Here is an 18910-nt window from a genome sequence, read left to right on the forward strand (position 1 = left end):
GCTAGTAGCATTTATGGGATAGAAGATATGTGTACTGCTGGAATGGGAGCAGGGAAGAAACTGTGTGGATGGAGGATACGAACTAACAAAAGTTGAGGCCGGGGGTTTACAGGAATGAAGGGTATGTTGTAGGGTGAGTTCCCACCTGCACAATTCAGAAAAACTGGTGTTTGCTAGGAAGATTTCGGATGGCAAAGTCTGTGAAGCACTCATTAAAATGAAGCACATTGTGTTCAGCTGCATTTTCAGCAACTTTGTGAAGCTGTTCCTTGGCCACAGTTTGCTGGTGGTCATTCATGTGAGCAGGCAGCTTGTTGGCTGTCATGCTCACATAGAAAGGAGCATAATGCTTGCAGCCATGTTGGATTTATTGTTGATAGCAGTAGGGTCAGTCTGGGAATGTGTGCATTTACCTGCCTAGAATTCAACAATGGAAAATCCAGGATGGAATAATGTAACAGTATCATGAAAAGGATAGTTGCCATTCGTCACATAGTGGAGATGCTGAATCACAGACTGGTACAACAAAAGGACAGTCGTGTGTATGTGTGTGTGTGTGTGTGTGTGTGTGTGTGTGTGTGTGTGTGTGTGTGTGTGACAGTCTTTTTGTTGTGCCTTTCTGCAACTCAGCATTCTACTATTGCTATTTGGTGAGTAGCAATTATCCTTTTCATAATATTGTTACCTGACTAGAATGTTAGATATCAGGTCGTAAGCCCATACATGTGGGAAGAGCCTGACACAACCAACTGAAGAGTATCCTGTGTTAAAAATACTTTGTAATTTATAGAATTTCTTGCAATTTTTGGGACTCTTTGCTTCCATGCTACCTGATTAAGAAACTGGATGGTGACCCAAGGCTAAGCAAGGCCCTGGCCAACGTAACCCAAAACCAGTTGGCCAACCAACTCTTTCTAAACGGCAAGTTCAACCCCAAACGTCAGAAAACTAAAATCACACAGCTACTGCCAATGGAAAACACCATCTTCCAGAAACCATTTACCATGAGAGAGTTGAACAATGGCATAAATACCATGAAGAATGGGAAAGCCACTGGGTTTGATGATATTTGCATGGAACAGATTAAAAACTTCTGCCTTGGTGCCAGGGACTGGATACTTGGACTTTTTAATGCATGCCACGAAACCTTTCAAATCCTGAAACTGTGGAGGAAGTCAAAAGTGGTGGCTCTCCTTAAACCCGGGAAGGACCCAGAGTCTCCGAAGAGCTATCGACCCATAACCCTTCTCTGCCACCTGTTTAAGCTCTATGAAAGATTGATCCTCAACAGAATAGAGAAGATCGTTGACTCGAAGCTAATTCCACACCAAGCAGGTTTTATACGTGGAAAGTCTTGTACCAGTCAAATTCTGGCATTGACAGAACATATCGAGGATGGGTTTGAAAATAAACTAATCATTGGGCTGGCACTAGTCGACCTAAGTTCCGCCTATGATACAGTAGATCACCGGACACTACTGCATAAAACCTATGAGACCCTGAAAGACTACCACCTAATCAAGATAATCGAATCCCTGTTCCAAAATAGACAGTTCTTCGTAATTTTTGAGCGGAAAAAGAGTCGATGGCGGAATCAGAAAAATGGGCTCGCCCAAGGGAGCATGTTGGCGCCAATTCTATTCAACATATATACAAATGACCAACCAACTCCAGACAAAACCAAAACTTTTGTATATGCAGACGACTTGTCAATAATAAGCTCAAGGCAACAGGTTTGAAGCCATTGAGGAGAAACTAGAAACTGCCCTTTCTACAATGTCAACCTACTACAAAAAGAATTCTCTAAAATCCAATCCTCCAAAACTCAAGTGAGTGCATTCCATCTGAACTTGAGGCAGGCAGAGTACAGGCTCAGTGTTACCTGGGATGGCACATTACTAGAACACACAGATACTCCCACCTACCTTGGCGTCGTGCTGGACAGAACATTGGCAAACAAATATCATTGCAAAAAAACACACAAAAAAGTAGAAGCACAAAATTCCCTAATAAGAAAGCTGTCCAATAGCAAATGGGGTGCAAAACCTACCATGGTCAGAACTTCATCCCAAGCTTTGTGCTTCTCAACTGCTGAATATGCCTGCCCAGTATGGTACAGATCCGCCCACGCAAAAAAGGTAGATATTAGCTTGAATGAAACATGCAGGAAAGTACAGGCTGCATGAAACCAACCCCCATAGAAAATCTTCACAGGGCCGCAGGTTTCACAAACCCTGACTCATGTAGGAAAGCCCATGAACATACCGAGAAGCTAAAACAAACCTTTGATGCCCGTGACTCAATATTTGGCCTAGAGTGTGGCGCCAGCAGACTCAAATCCAGACGCCATTTCCTAAGTTGCCCCGTAGATGAGCCACCCATCTACTATCCACTAAGAGAGGACCCACCAAGCGGTGTTTCTGGTGATTGGAAAACCTGGAGAATGCTTAACTGCATCAGAACTGGGGTGGCTCCTGCGAAATCTAATCTGATCAAATGGGGTTTGTGGGACGAAAATGATGACAAATGCGACTTCGGCACGTGACAGGACATGGAACACCTTCTACAATGCCCTGCCTGCCCCCACAGATGCACCCTCGACGATCTATGGCTGGCTTAAGAAGAAGCATTGGACATTGCCCAATACTGGGCAAACAAATTGTAGTTTCCAGACACTAAAAAGTAAAAGTAAGTCCATGTTACCTCATATTTTGAAGTTAGTTGTTAAATTTGGAACTGGTGTATTTAAAAACATAAAAATTTATACTGAAGTGTATTTTATTTGGGGGGAGAGGAAGGGGGGGGGGTGGTTTCTAACCCCCATGGAGCCTTCTTGTATGCTTGCCAATAGGCTAATAAGTCTTTTAGAGAAGAAAATTACAAATTTTGGGAAGAACTAGAAAAAATGTTTCTAATACACGAAAGAAACACACAGTATTAGACTAGGTGATTATAATGCAGAACTATACAAGTAAAAAACATTATAAACATTGTCAGTAAGTATTCATCAAAAAAAGAACTAACAATAATTTGGAAGACTAATAGAAATGTGCGAAGCAGTTAACTTAATATGAAGACTACTGCACTGAAACATCTCCTGTTGTGCCAACAGCTCTGTTCAGACATCGCAACTCATTGACAGGTGAGCTGTCTATGAAATCCTGCTGCCAGGCTCTAGAATGTTGCTGGCACAGAATATTGCAAGATTCTAGTCTAATATAGTGATGGACTGAATTTCCACATGTCTTTACACAATGCACATTGTCACAGTCACAACATAGCTGATAGAGTGACTACAAAAACTTACTGCTCAGCCACTAGCAGCACTTGCACCTGTAATCATAGTATAACTTGTTCTAGTACTTCCAACTATGAGCCAAAGCTGTCTCTGCACAGCTGATTGTCCTATGTGGTGCCAAGCAGCTTCAACCTTGCTTAGCAGTGTCATCAGCTAGCTGCTGGCAAACAGCTGCCACTAGACCCAATAGTTTCAGATCTTAAGTTGGTGCTGCCAAGGGAGGACCTCTTAGAGTCCAGCACATCAAACATCTCCAAATGTCTGAACTTCAGCATGGGGAATCTACACACTGGACTGCTTTTCATGACCGCTGCATAGTAAGCAAGCTGAGTACCTTGGGTGCCTACCTTATGCCAGTAGAGCTGTTGAACCAACCACTGCCTTCTGCTGGAGCATCATCATTGCCTTGCATCCTCATTCTGCCATAAGCCAGGCACAGTGCCGTGTGCTATGTTGAGGTAGCAACCACTGCCTGGGTGTCAACACATGCCACAGATTTGCTGTCATTAACTTCTGCACAAAAACATATTATTGCTAATTGAGCTCTTCTAATCTGCACTCATTATGGTACTGGTAGGACCCAACTCACTGTCCTGAACATGCCACCCTGAGCAGAAACAGCCATCTTGGCATTTAATGGGATCTGCACCCCTGATGCCATTACTTTAGGTGTCAAAAGAAATCTAGTAACTGCAAGCAACATCACAGGACAGTGATCATCAGCATCATTTAATATGACGAGTAAAAGCAAAATGTTTTTTCCAAGCACTTAGTTGTCAATATCTAATTGTCTGGACTGGAGGTTTGGGTAGAAAGCTTGACTGGTGAAAGTGGATTCAATCAGATTTGAGTGAATTTAGAGTGCACACTACAGAAATGGATGGTGGTTGGTACGCAGTTAGTTGAGGACATTGTAACTTGCTGAAGCACAGTGCTCTGTGCTCCCAGTCTTCAGTTTTGAATGAAGGAGGCCTTGGCAACATTCCAGAGAGTGTAAAGACAGCACATGGTTGGCAATCAGATATAAGTATTAGATGTGGCTGTAGTAATAAGTGTGAAGGTGACATTAGTATTAAGTCCTTTCCTATTTTCTTTTTCTTTTTCTGGTAGACACAGGCTTTGCAAATGATGGAACCAGGGGTAGAGAAGGTTACCATAGTGAGGTGGTTCAGTCTTTGCTGAATCAGATGGCACAAAGGCGATCAGGCAGTTATTGCATACGACCAAGTTACATTTGGTGGGACATGCAAAAACACATATGATGTAAAAGAAGGAGTTAAGAAATGCTCAGAAATTTGAAGTTCTGAGGGCAGGCTTGTTACAGTGATATAAGAGGAAGAGTAGTTGTAGATAAGTGTGCCCATGTGATAGTGTGTAGGCGAGGGAGGGGTGGGGGGGTGAGGAAGATGCTTAGAGCTGAGAGTATGGTGTATTTTTAATATTTTGGAGACAAATGGCAATTTGTAAGCTGGCATAAAAAAGTTTCATTTCCAATCCTGCTAAAACCTTGCATAATACCAGATTTTAACCATTTTCTTGAAAGAAAACCACCCGACTACACTATATTTTTTCTTTTCCCTGAGAGCTGGAGGGGGAGGGGAGGGGAGGGACAGGCGTGTGTAGTTCTTCCCCACATCCTGATATGACTACCCATGGTTGTTGATATGATGAGAGCAATTAAACAGTGCAGTCTATCACTAAAACAGGGTGAGTCCATAGAGAGTTCTGTGGACAGGATTAGAAATCTTAATGTCAACATGCATAAGGTGAAAGAATGTGATGACACTAATAAAGTCCAACTGCAAGAGGCAGAACAGAGATGCATTTTGCAAGGTTTGCTACCTCTCTTACTGAGAAAAGCATGGACCGAGTTTTCTAAAGACTTGGTGTGAGCCATAGGAGCAGCAACAGCGTTGGAAGATTTACAATGTGTAGAAAAAAATGCTGCACTTGGAGGTCAGCATGTGATTCTTCATCCAGGCACGAGACAAAAGCTTGTGTAGCAAACTCACATTGGGTGGAGTTTGAATACGCAAGTATGAAATCAAGGAGCTGGCAACTCTTTCACGTTATGTAGCATGTCAGAGTTTACAAAGCAGCCTGTATCAACCTGCACCACTAACCAGCCATTGTAGCTCATTGATTAGATTGCTGGGACATCAGGCCTATATGTATCATGGAGCAAATAGTCATCAGGTTCCTTTTTTATTTTTTAGACATCCGTTCCCTATTTCTCACAGTTTAGAAGCAGTACAGCAATTTGTCACATGACAGTAGCCTATCACATAACAGTGGGATCCATAAAACTGCATTCATCTGTTTACTACCTGCACAGTGCTTAGCCATAATTCATCCTGTCAAGTTCACATAGGACGGTTTCCCGATGGAGTACATAATGTGGATTACTTTTATATGCTTTTGGTGCTGGGTGCATCCACTAACCAAACTGCTGCTACTGCTCATGCACATGCTGCACAATAATCTCAAAGGTGCCATCCTGATAAGAATGTTATTTGTTGCCTGGAACTACACCATAAAGTGCCTATGGTATTGCAAGGCAGTTCCAGATATCACTGGTTGTTGAAGTGTTGCAAGATGAAGAACTGCATCCATATCATTACACACTAACTCAACATCAGCAGCCAGAAGACCGCATTCAGTGAGTACAGTTTTGTGAAAGGCTTTTGCACAAATGTAAAATAACCAACATTTTATAAATAACATCATATGGGCTGATGAATATAGCTTCACTTGTGTGGATATTTACTATCTCTACAACAGCCATTAATGATCAGAATGAAATCCACATGTTAACCCTGAATGTGGCTTTCATGCATGCTTTGGCATAAACCTGTGGGATGGAATTGTGGAAGGAGTACTTTTGGGCCCTTACCTATCACTGGACACATTGAATATGCCCCTGTATGGCATGTTTCTTTACAATACTTTGGCTGATGCATAATAAAATGTTCCACTTGGTGTTCGATGATAGCTATGGTCTCAGCACCGCCACTCTTTGAAATGAATGTGCGAAACTATTTAAGTGAAGCATTTGCTGGGAAATGCAGTTTTTGTGGAGGTCCAGTGTTCTGGCCTTCATGTTCCCCAGATCTTAATCTGCTAGATTTTTATTTGTGAGGACACTTAAAGAACCAAGTTTATATTATTCTACCCATGGGTGTACATGAGCTAATATCTCGCATGCATGCCACTGCAGTGGTGGATACAGGTATATGTCTTGTGACCAAAAATAGGGCCCTTGTATATCCTCACAATAATAGGTGCCAAAACTAAAAATTGTTCAATGCTAATTTACAGAAATTACAATTAAAACTTAACTCATTAAATTAACTGAATACATCGAAAAATTGGTTCTTTGTAAGTTTCTTCTGCTACAAGGGTTAAGCCGAATTATTTGTTTAAATTGTGAAATTAACTTATACAGTTACACAAACAATACTTTTGTCAAAACTGTTAACTACTTTGGAATTAATTAAAGGATGGCTTTGCTAACGTGTTTTTAAATTGAGCCAAATAAATACTTTAAGATCACTAGTATTTCATCTTCCAAATGTTTACAATTATTATAGAATTTATATTTGTTTACAAGTCAAACAATAGAATTTAAGTTACAAAACAATCACTGGATTTGCCCTATAATCTAATATACTAACTAGGAATAGTCAAAATAAATGAGAAAATCAATTACATACCTAAACTAAGCACAAAATTAGATCTGATGCTATAATCTTTAAAACTTAGGGCCAATCTTTCTCTTTTATGAAAACGCATATTATACTCATGTACGTTAATCGTAATTAGTTATAAGTGGAAAAAAGAATTTAAGGAGGCAGATGGCTAAACAAGAGGGGAAGTAAAATTTTCTCAGTTTGCTTTATTAAATGACCCTCTCATTGGCTTGACCAGATAGATATTGCAAATAGCTAGCTGGACAATTCAATGACCACAAGTGACACCAGAAATTGGGTTTAAAATCTACACACAAAAAAATATTACATAAGATATACTACCAAAAACTACAGCACGTATGTGTTTCAAATTTAGACTTACACTAACTGGCCATACGAAAATCCCCATAAACAATATTTACATACAGTGGCTTGCAAAATTACGCAAAATATCCACAAGTTATACTTTTAACAAAAATTAGGCATCTTCATCATAAGTGATGTCCTTTTTGGGTAAGCGAAGATAATATATAAAGGTACACATCAATTAATACAAGTCCTATCTTGCTTCAAATAATAAATCCTCATGGGTTGCAAAAGACTAAACTACATTGCACATTGCAATTTACTTTTTTTTTTTTTTTAGATAAGAAATTTCACTTGCTCGATGTTCAGATTTTTTCACAAGCACTTTCACTTTTCCAATGAGCTTTTACACACTTTCTCACCAAGCTGTCCACACCTTCAACAGGTCCAAGTGGCAGTTAGCAAGGAAATGTGCTGCTATCGGTTCCCTTGGAGGTGGTTCTCCTCCTCCACACTACCTGAAAAAATGAGACAAAATATCCTACTTTTGTTCACTTACTTTTATTTCTAACTTAAGTCTAAGAAAAAACATGTTTAACACTAATGGCAAATGATAGTCATTACATCATAAATAAATACATAGTTCTCATAACATTGAAATAATTAGTACTAAATTTGACTATAGTACGAAAGGTGTGGACTAGAAAATTTTTTAAATCAAGTACACATTACACTGTAGAACATTACTTTAAGTCATAACTGTCTGAAACTGGTTAAACTTGAAAGATTTGGGTCTCTTTTCCCTTTTTCAAATTAGCAAAAACTCTAGATGTGAAGTAGCATAGATTAACTAATCATTGTGTTATGAGAAAAGAACAGAGTCGCATAACTTAATGACTATTCAAATCAATATTAAGGGGATGGAAGTTGTACCAAATCATTGCTCTATTTCTCTATTATGAGTACTACTCTCGTTCAAGCAGAAAATTAAATACTCACAAAGTCACGAAATGTTACCAAATAGTTTACCTGTTAGAATATTCACATCAGTCTAGCACCACTGTTATTAGTGAATCAGCAAAGTTATTGTTCTTTGTCCCAGTGTCACCATTTCAAGCTCATAATTCCTCAGAGCACAAATAGAAGTTTCCAGATAACCTATAGAGCCAAATGATGCTGCATTATATGACTTGTAAATATTGCTCTTTCTATTAATCTCTCATTCCAGCTGCAGTGTCATGAATTGCACAATATAAACAGTACCCAATGTTGCCTAGTTCACAATTACATCATCAAGATAGTTACTTCACATTTATTTGTATACAGTTATTTTTTGCATTAATCATGTCCGTCAGCACCATTATTTCACTTACATTTCTTACCTTGTTAGCCAGTGGAGTGCATTCTCAAAAAATATCCCTACTGCAGAGACAGGCTCCCTAACCATTAAGACCCTAACATTATTCATTGTTTTATTATTTCATTATTGTTTCATTGTTTGATAAATAAACACCTGCTCTGCTTATCTAATGCAAAATTGACTCTACTGAAAAGCACTCCACAGTAACAGATCCTTATGCTAAGGCAAATTAACTCTCCTTACTGATCAGACAACATTATCGCTCAGAAAAACTATTATTTCACTGTATTCCATCAAATCGCTTGATATTCTAGCCTGAAGGGAGATATAAGTACAAATCTTACTTATTCTTTCCACACATATTACTCCAGGCAACTATGTCTAAAGTTGTAATTCCTTAATGTTAGACATGGCTGTACCATGATGCCCTCCTATAGATAGATAGATATCTCCATTACTGATCGCACTGAACACAAAAACTTCTATTATACCACAATTAATATTAAGATCTAGTATTTAAGATGGTTTATACTGCATATTGCCTCTGCAGCTGCACTAAATTCACACTTGAGCTGATTACTTCAGATGTTAATCATCCTCCACATATGCTGATACTTTTCATTTTCAGTTTACCTTACCCTCTTGACAGAAATTCCTTAACCATTGTACTATTTTACTTTCTTCGATCCTCTTATGACTGCATTTCTTACAAGTGCCATAACACAACATAATCTACACTCCTGGAAATTGAAATAAGAACACCGTGAATTCATTGTCCCAGGAAGGGGAAACTTTATTGACACATTCCTGGGGTCAGATACATCACATGATCACACTGACAGAACCACAGGCACATAGGCACAGGCAACAGAGCATGCACAATGTCGACACTAGTACAGTGTATATCCACCTTTCGCAGCAATGCAGGCTGCTATTCTCCCATGGAGACGATCGTAGAGATGCTGGATGTAGTCCTGTGGAACGGCTTGCCATGCCATTTCCACCTGGCGCCTCAGTTGGACCAGCGTTCGTGCTGGACGTGCAGACCGCGTGAGACGACGCTTCATCCAGTCCCAAACATGCTCAATGGGGGACAGATCCGGAGATCTTGCTGGCCAGGGTAGTTGACTTACACCTTCTAGAGCACGTTGGGTGGCACGGGATACATGCGGACGTGCATTGTCCTGTTGGAACAGCAAGTTCCCTTGCCGGTCTAGGAATGGTAGAACGATGGGTTCGATGACGGTTTGGATGTACCGTGCACTATTCAGTGTCCCCTCGACGATCACCAGTGGTGTACGACCAGTGTAGGAGATCGCTCCCCACACCATGATGCCGCATACGACCATCATTGGCACCAAGGCAGAAGCGACTCTCATCGCTGAAGACGACACGTCTCCATTCGTCCCTCCATTCACGCCTGTCGCGACACCACTGGGGGCGGGCTGCACGATGTTGGGGCGTGAGCGGAAGACGGCCTAACGGTGTGCGGGACCGTAGCCCAGCTTCATGGAGACGGTTGCGAATGGTCCTCGCCGATACCCCAGGAGCAACAGTGTCCCTAATTTGCTGGGAAGTGGCGGTGCGGTCCCCTACGGCACTGCGTAGGATCCTATGGTCTTGGCGTGCATCCGTGCGTCACTGCGGTCCGGTCCCAGGTCGATGGGTACGTGCACCTTCCGCCGACCACTGGCGACAACATCGATGTACTGTGGAGACCTCACGCCCCACGTGTTGAGCAATTCGGCGGTACGTCCACCCGGCCTCCCGCATGCCCACTATACGCCCTCGCTCAAAGTCCGTCAACTGCACATACGGTTCACGTCCACGCTGTCGCGGCATGCTACCAGTGTTAAAGACTGCGATGGAGCTCCGTATGCCACGGCAAACTGGCTGACACTGACGGCGGCGGTGCACAAATGCTGCGCAGCTAGCGCCATTCAACGGCCAACACCGCGGTTCCTGGTGTATCCGCTGTGCCGTGCGTGTGATCATTGCTTGTACAGCCCTCTCGCCGTGTCCGGAGCAAGTATGGTGGGTCTGACACACCGGTGTCAATGTCTTCTTTTTTCCATTTCCAGGAGTGTATACATACACAAGGATAACACTAGATAAAACCTTTTCTACCATTTCTTATACTAAAGAATCCTACTGTACAAAATTACATGAAAGTAGAAGATAAAATGTCTCTGATCCTCTTGTAACTACAGATAGGATAGGAGAAGAGTATGACTACCTCAGGAAACATGAAAAATGAGACAGACAGCTGGGTAAGAATTATCGCCACATAATGAATCCCACACAGAATGCTGAACCCCCCTGCTTGCTATTTGCACAAGAAATTAGTCCCAAATATTACATCAATGCTGAGATTTTGAATTAGCAAGAAATTTCACTCCAACAACTGTTCTGCCAATTCCACAGAGTCAATGGTTTCACACTCTTTGATAGCTTACCAGTAACACCAATAATTTTTATTCGAGAAACATGCATCAGTGCTATACTCTCCGTGTTCTGAATAGATTCAACAAAAGCGTGTAAAATGCTATTCAAATCACTACTACTGTCCACTGAACACGTAACATGTATACCTTTTACACCTGCTGTTATTACAGGGTGACCCACTTCCTCTTTACTTACCATGTGATCTTGTTCATACAACAAATCCTCATCACTTTTTTCCCTGGAAAAACTATCATCCTGCTTACAAAAAGGATTATCAGTCACAGTCAACTGACAGATAGCGTGGGCCTCTTCCTCAGTACCACTCTCAAACTCTAACTCTTCACTAGGCCTAACATTATCCTCATTTATTCTTTCTTTACTAAACATATTGCCACCATTATCAATTATAAATGCAAACACCTCATCCTCATCACTACTGGATTCACCATTGCTATCATCATTTCAGCTGTAGTCAGAATCAGACACACTTTCACTTTCTCTATGCTTTAGATTTTGTATCTATTCCATCTTTTTCTCCATTTCAGCCAATTTTGAATCTACATTTTTATTTACTTTTACCAGTCTTTCCTCTACCACTACTGCACACTTGGTTTCTACCTCAGTTTCTGGATCATTTCTAATGTGATCGATTTGGTTCTCAAGTTTAACTCTATTTTCAGCACATTGTTTCTCAAAAACCTCCACCTTCATACTATTGTCGTCACAAAGTTTCTCTCTCTTCTACACATTTGCTACTCTTCGTTAATTTCTCATTAGCATTATTACAATCTTTAACTACCACATCAAATATCTTATTTAATTATGAAAGATTAGTTCTAACTACCTTAATTTCCTATTTAATTTCTTTTCTTTCTTCAGTTCATGTTTTAAGCTAACCATGTCAGTTCTAATGCTATCAGTTATCTTTTTCAACCTATTAATGTCTTCTTTCATACTATTTTCCACCATACATCTTCTTTCATACTACTTTCCATCCTATTCATGTCTTCTTTCGTACTACTAATATCTTCTTTTGTACTTATACTACTCAAACAACTCAAACTACTCATAAGTAGCCTTAACATCACTTCCTAATTTCTGTCTGCCATAAACTGTTGCCCTTGCAGATTTTTGTTACTAGATTCCTCCTCCTTAACCTTAACAATCTTACCACTTCAGTACTGTTTTTGTCCATTTCGCTCCTTGCAATAGGACTTTCATCCCCATCCTTCAAAGTTACATTCATGTCTGATTTATAACTACTAGCTTCTTCAGAACCAGTCGCATTTATGTCCTTCTGTTCATTTAACAACTTAACCTCTACAGCTTTGTCCTCAGTCACACTGTCTTGTTCGTTAAGGCCACTCGTTATGTATAACTTAATATGAAACGGCTTTTGCTATGAATTACCTTATCTTTAATCACTCTTCTTCTGCTGCTGCTGCAGTTGTATCAGATTCACCATATGCACGGGTGTGGCAAATTGCAAGGCTCTCGGCGAGGCATCTTGTTTACCTGCAGTCAGCTGTGTCCACCTGCGTGCTGATTGCCTGCTCCAATGCTCAGTGGCTGCTTCCATAGGACCCGCTTGCTGATTGGTTGCTATCTTACAGTGACCATGAAATCCATGCACTGATTGACTGTTGCACCACTACACTGTAAACTGCTGCCGAGTTCACTGCTCGACATTTGTGAGTCCTTGTTTATTGTGGCTATGTACAAGATTCCTCACCCGGGGCACCACATGTAGCAGTTCACCTTCTTTGTTTCTTTGTTTGTTGTCCTTGGTGTCTATGTACTGCCTGAAAAAATAGGGGTTGGATGTGTGGGGCGGCGGGTGAGTTTGTAAAAATAATTAAATTAATTGCTGGATAAATGCTTGCATGTAGATCAGTTTCAAGCTTTTAGAATGTTGTTAATGCTGTCTTTCACCGTTCTCAACACTGGCTCTCTATTTACTTTTTAGCACCCAGAAAGTGATTTAACAAAACATGGAACCAGTAATTAGAGATCCTAGTGCCCACTTTATCTGAGAAAGTCATTATAGCTGCAGCTTATAGCTCTGAGGAATTAGGAGATTGTCTGGGATTTCTAGTCAAAAACGGTTTTCCAAAATAGTTGAGTATATTCTGAAATTCACTGATAAAAAACACAAGTATCCCTACAACCTAACTAACAGAGCAGTTCAGAGTCTAATGCGCTGATGCAACTATAAATGTCTGAATTAAATGTTAAAAAGAATGCTCGCCATAATTTGATGAAAATATTTCATCAAACGCCACGCTAAATATTTGGTAGAATGTCTGTCCCGCGACGGCACGTGAAAATACGACAATACTCAAACTGAAGCTAGATAATGAAAATCATCCCAGAATTAACACTTCACATGAAATGTTTTCATGGTTCCGCGTATCTCTAGTAACTTAATACGGCACCCGAGGCTGTTTGTAGCAGTGACACTGATGCGACGCGGCTCCCGACACAGATGGTGTGTCATTCAGTGTCTGGAGAGAACTGGGGCCTTTCTTCCTCGCGCAGCGTTCTTATATATATAGCCGCGGTGCGGACGGCTAAGGGAACGCCTGATCAAATCGGCTCTCTCGACTAGCCGCTGGGCTAGTAACGCACCACTTCAAGTTACATAATAGTTTATAGCTTCTTTTGCTGATGGCCGATGAAGCTCTTAATTTAAACGTGTATTCAGCACGCAGGTAAGTATTGATAATAAAATTTTGACGTGGCTAAGTTAAATATTTTGGGCGAGAGAATTAATTAAATTACACTGCACGCAGTAGATGAGCTCTGAACTGGCCCTTTTGAGATCCGCTATCGCTATAATTTTATAGGTATTCAAAAGAAACTTTACACATCTTCATAGTCATAGCGGACCTCCAACCTATTTAAATCTAAACATCCTAGCCTTATTTATTAGCCTACTTAATCTATCTTGCTTCCTTCAGTTTTGAGATGAAAACCAGAAAATCATGAATTTCCACTAAAGTCTTAATTTGTGAAATCCAAAGTACTATTTTTATTAAATCATTATGAAAGATGAATCTAAATATAAATTTTGAAGTCTCTAGCTCTTTTCTGTTGCGCCAATGATTTTTTCAGAAAAACGTCCAAATTTCGAAAATGGCTGAAGTTATCGAACTGATATTTAACACACATTAATTTAGTATTATTCCTGACATGCCAGAAAAGTTTTAGGTCATTTGCTAGATTTTTAAGGTATTGCGCAACATTTATGACGTCAGAGCTAGTTACAGCAGACTGGCTGGCACACAATGGAAACTGATGTGAATTTACTACAGCGTGAGTAGGCTGCTTCCCTACATCACCCTCTACTTAAAATTTTTTTGTTTATGAATGTTAATGAATGAAAAAAAATTTAATTACAAAAAGGGAAGCAAGAGTACAGTTTAACTCCCTATGAAAAATCAAAATTGAAATATAAATATGTAGAAACATTAAAGAAAACTGATTATCTACATTAATTATTTAAATTGTGGGCATGTTCACTGCCTTTTAAACAATGTCATTACTCAAAATTTTTAGGCAAAGTCAATGAAATATTTTGGCATACCTATTGCCTTAGACAGATAAACACATACAAATTGAAAAATTATGAAAATCTTAGATCCATTAAATACATTTTTACATACACAAATTCAAAGAAAATAACATGGTACATAAACAGATGATTATCTCTTAGCAGTCTTTTCTAAACCTGAAAGAAAAGTTCACAAATAATGTTTACACACGTGGTTGTAGTCGCTTTGGCTGGCGTTCTACACTTCCATTCACAAGGGTAGAGGAGGGGAAGTTGCTATGGTGTGCGTCCTTCACGTTCTCTCTAAATTACATGGGGGAAAGGGGAGGGGTCACTGTGAGTTGTGTCCAAGTCACTCCACGCTTTCACGCAGCTACCAGGCTGCCATTATCTGGTTTGTCCTGTAGAACAAACAAAAAGAGTGTCTCAGACTCTGTTCACTTAATATCTAAGGGTGGGTCACAATGAAATGGGGATATATACGTTTTATCCTTCAGTATGTTGCTGGAACAAAGTTAACAGAGCTTTTTCAGTATTACTCTCGCGGTTACTTAACTGTCATAAATCGTTAAACAAATGGCTCAAAACGCCTTTAGTCATTTACTGGAGAAAATTTATGCTCCTAAGGCATACAATCATAAATCATATTTAATCTGAATTTCTTATTTCTGGGCTGGAACACTGAACCAATGCTTGGTACATTCCTGATACATTTGTATTTTAAGCACTTAACTGACTCATCTTTGATTACCTTATTCTTAGAGATAGTATGAGTATGATTAGTGGTTGTTTTCTCAGCTTCTTTGTACATGTGTGTAACTTTTGGTAATAGTACAGTTGTGAGTGTTCAAAACACGCTACGTTTAGTTGACTACTAAATCCACTTATTGGTCCTCTGCTGTTGTCAGTTCCACATCTGCAATTAGGTACTTACTTACTTTGAAGTGTATTTATGCTGAGCTAAAATAATGTTTCACGTCTGTCAGTATGTTATCTATTCATTTTGCTAGTGTATGTATTTATTTAACACTCACTCTATTAATATTTAAAGCATAGGATAGCATATTTATTTCATATTCATAGTGTACTGCAGCTGATTAGTTTGCTCACGTGGCAATCCATTTCCACTCGATCGGACGCTGAAACCTCAGGTAGTCTCTCTCAGACCTACCACTAAAGTGCATCAAGTAATTATGGACGAGCGTAATGCTAAATTCCTTAAACCTATAGGACACCATGAGCTGCTCTGTCTCATCTAACATAAGGGTACCTATGGTCGCATTCACACCTCCAACTCATAACCTCAATACGTGTAGGTGTATCCTGTCACACACTACACTAAAATGATGGCCAGCTCCAACCTTATAAATACTTCAGGGACGTGTCCTTCACGTCTCAACCACAAACACTGCTCAATTCTATTACACTGCCTTTCCTTGCTACACCAGGTGAGTTTAATCTTACAACTTATCTGCATATTTTTCATAACACTAAGCAATCTCTTATACTATTTCTTAGTTAGCTCTAATGCATACCATAGGTTTCACTACCACTTCAGATCCTGCTTGTACATGAATTCATACATCTTTTTAAATTACTGTTGGTGGACCATTTCCAATAAAACAACACTTTGTAGTTACTACATTACCAGGGTACTATACATAATTGTTACTCAAATACATTTTATATCTTAATTACATCATACTTCTCTATTGTTTGTCACTATTAGGTTTGTCACATTAGGTATTTTGTTTCACTAATCGGTGGATAGAATGGTTACATAACTCATGGCTTGATAGCCATGACAGAAAATTTTCATATTGGAAAGAAGGGGTCGAAATTTTTGTAGATAGGAAAGATGAAGAGTGAGTGAGACCTGAAATGGAAAGAAGATCTCACACAGCTGGGACTGCACAGCTGCCACACTGTGTAGAGGTTACAGAACAACCTCCTCCCTACAGCATTCATTGGTTTAATGCTGTAAAGAAGAGTTAGAAATTTTAGGTGGATAGAAAAGATGAAGAGTGAGTGAGACCTGAAATGGAAAGAAGATCTCACACAGCTGGGACTGCACAGCTGCCACACTGTGTAGAGGTTACAGAACAACCTCCTCCCTACAGCATTCATTGGCTACCTATGAATCTGCCAGGTCGATCTGAAAATACCTTATGATGCCTTTTTAGAACCTGTCTCAGTTCTTCCTTTTGATTGTCTGAAATCTTATCGATTTCCTGCAATTTAGCTTCTATTTTGTCTAAAATAATAGCTTCTTCTTCTTCTTCTGTGTTTAGCTTACTTGTACCAAGATTAACATCCTCGTCCCAATACCTCCTATTTTTCAGAACTCGTATAGGCAGCTCCCAAGTTCCATCATCAGTCACTACATGCTTATCACTAAAAGGGACTGTAATTACTCCGGTTATTGGCAAGACCATTTTTAACTGGCTTCTTTCAAAGTCAACAACACTCTGATATTTTGACAAGAAATCTATGCCAATTAAAACCTCAATACTGAGATTGTTTACAATTAAACATGGATGATCAACTAAATTACCATTAATGTTAAAGGGCAGCAAAGCTTCTTGCTTTACCAGTTTTGACACCTTGCCAGTAGCACCAATTATTCGTAGTCCTGATACCCTCATGACTGTAAGCTTGTCTTTACCGGGTAATGCATCAAAGAAGGACTGAGATATTGCACTCACCTCACTTCCACTGTCTAAGAGACAATGTACATTGATACCCAACATATTCACTATTATTATAGGGTGGCTTATTCTAGGTTGTACAGGTGGTTCCTCACATTCATCTAGTAGTTCCTTTTGGATTTGTCTCCAACTAAAGTGATCGACATCTGTCTTCATTACATTTAGGTCACAGTGTGTAGGGGTTTCCTGAATTACATTTTCAGCTGCCTTTTCCAGTCGGTCTATTAATTTTAAATCGAAACACCGCACGACTTCATTACATTTAGTTTGCTGAACATGACCCAAATTACTGTAGTCTGGGCGATTCTGCGTCTCCAGACCGGGCATAACACTAGTTACAGCTAAACCACTTTTACCATTATCGTCGGTTTCCTTCTTAAGTGACAACTGGTCACAGCTACTGGGTTCATCGACCCCCAACAGGCTATCCTCTACATTCTCACTTATCTCCTGTCCTAAATCTATTAGTACATTATCAACATCCTGCACAGGCACTTTAGATAAGAGCACATCATCCTCATCGTAAATATAAGCATGAATTTCTTCTGCTTCTTCACCTGACAATTCAGTATTTTGTAGCTCTTCCCTACTGTTACACTGCTGCGCCTTCTCTTTCTCTTCCCACTTAGAAAGCGTCTCTAACATGGTATCTATCAAATACTGTGAGTGAGCTAATATTTCTGCTGTATTCTTAGGTGCTACAGACTCTTCATCCACATGTTCAGTTTGAGTATTCTGATCTGTCTTACCAATTCCCTTAACTACTGGCTTAGGAAAAGTAACCGCCTGGTGAGCGCCAGTGTCCTCATAGACGGGAACTAGTTTTCCTGCCTCGGCCTACTGCTGTTTCCTTTATTTTCATTATAGTTAACTGGCATAGCATTGCTTTCCGTACTGTTGTTTACATGCATATTTCTGTTTGGAACAAAATTATTATCCCTTGGACGCCATTGTTGGTTCTGATAATTAGTTCTCCAATTCCTACCTCTCTTAGGATGACGAACACCTACTGTTCTGATGTTTACATTGCCATGTTGCTCATTCCTAAAATTACTACTATTGTTATTAGCATTTCTGTTATTACATGCTAGCTCCTCATTGGCAGCAACACGTTCTACACGTTCCAGATATTCAATGAAACGATCCAGATTGTCTCTAGGGGCAGATATAATTCTAGTTTGCCAATACCATGGCAGTTTGGCTTCTAGACCTAGTATAACCATTTCTGGTTTTAACTTTTCCGCCAAATGTGACAAACGTGAAATCCATGACCTAGCAAACTCTTTAATTGATTCCTTGCCTGCATTGAAGCGTTTTCCACTCCAAAATTCTCTCAACACTTCATTTTGCTTATTACTAGACCAATACTCATTAATGAAAGCTGTTTTAAACTTCGCTAATGTTTTACACTTCAACATAACATCAGCTGACCAACGCATGGCGTCACCTGCTAAATGGCTTCTAATAAATGAGATTTTCTCTCGTTCAGACCAAGTTGGTGGAATCACATCTTCAAAATCGTTCCAGAAATCTAGCGGGTGGATATTTTTA

The sequence above is a fragment of the Schistocerca serialis genome, chromosome 7 (assembly GCF_023864345.2).
Source record: "Schistocerca serialis cubense isolate TAMUIC-IGC-003099 chromosome 7, iqSchSeri2.2, whole genome shotgun sequence".
NCBI lineage: Eukaryota > Metazoa > Arthropoda > Insecta > Orthoptera > Acrididae > Schistocerca > Schistocerca serialis.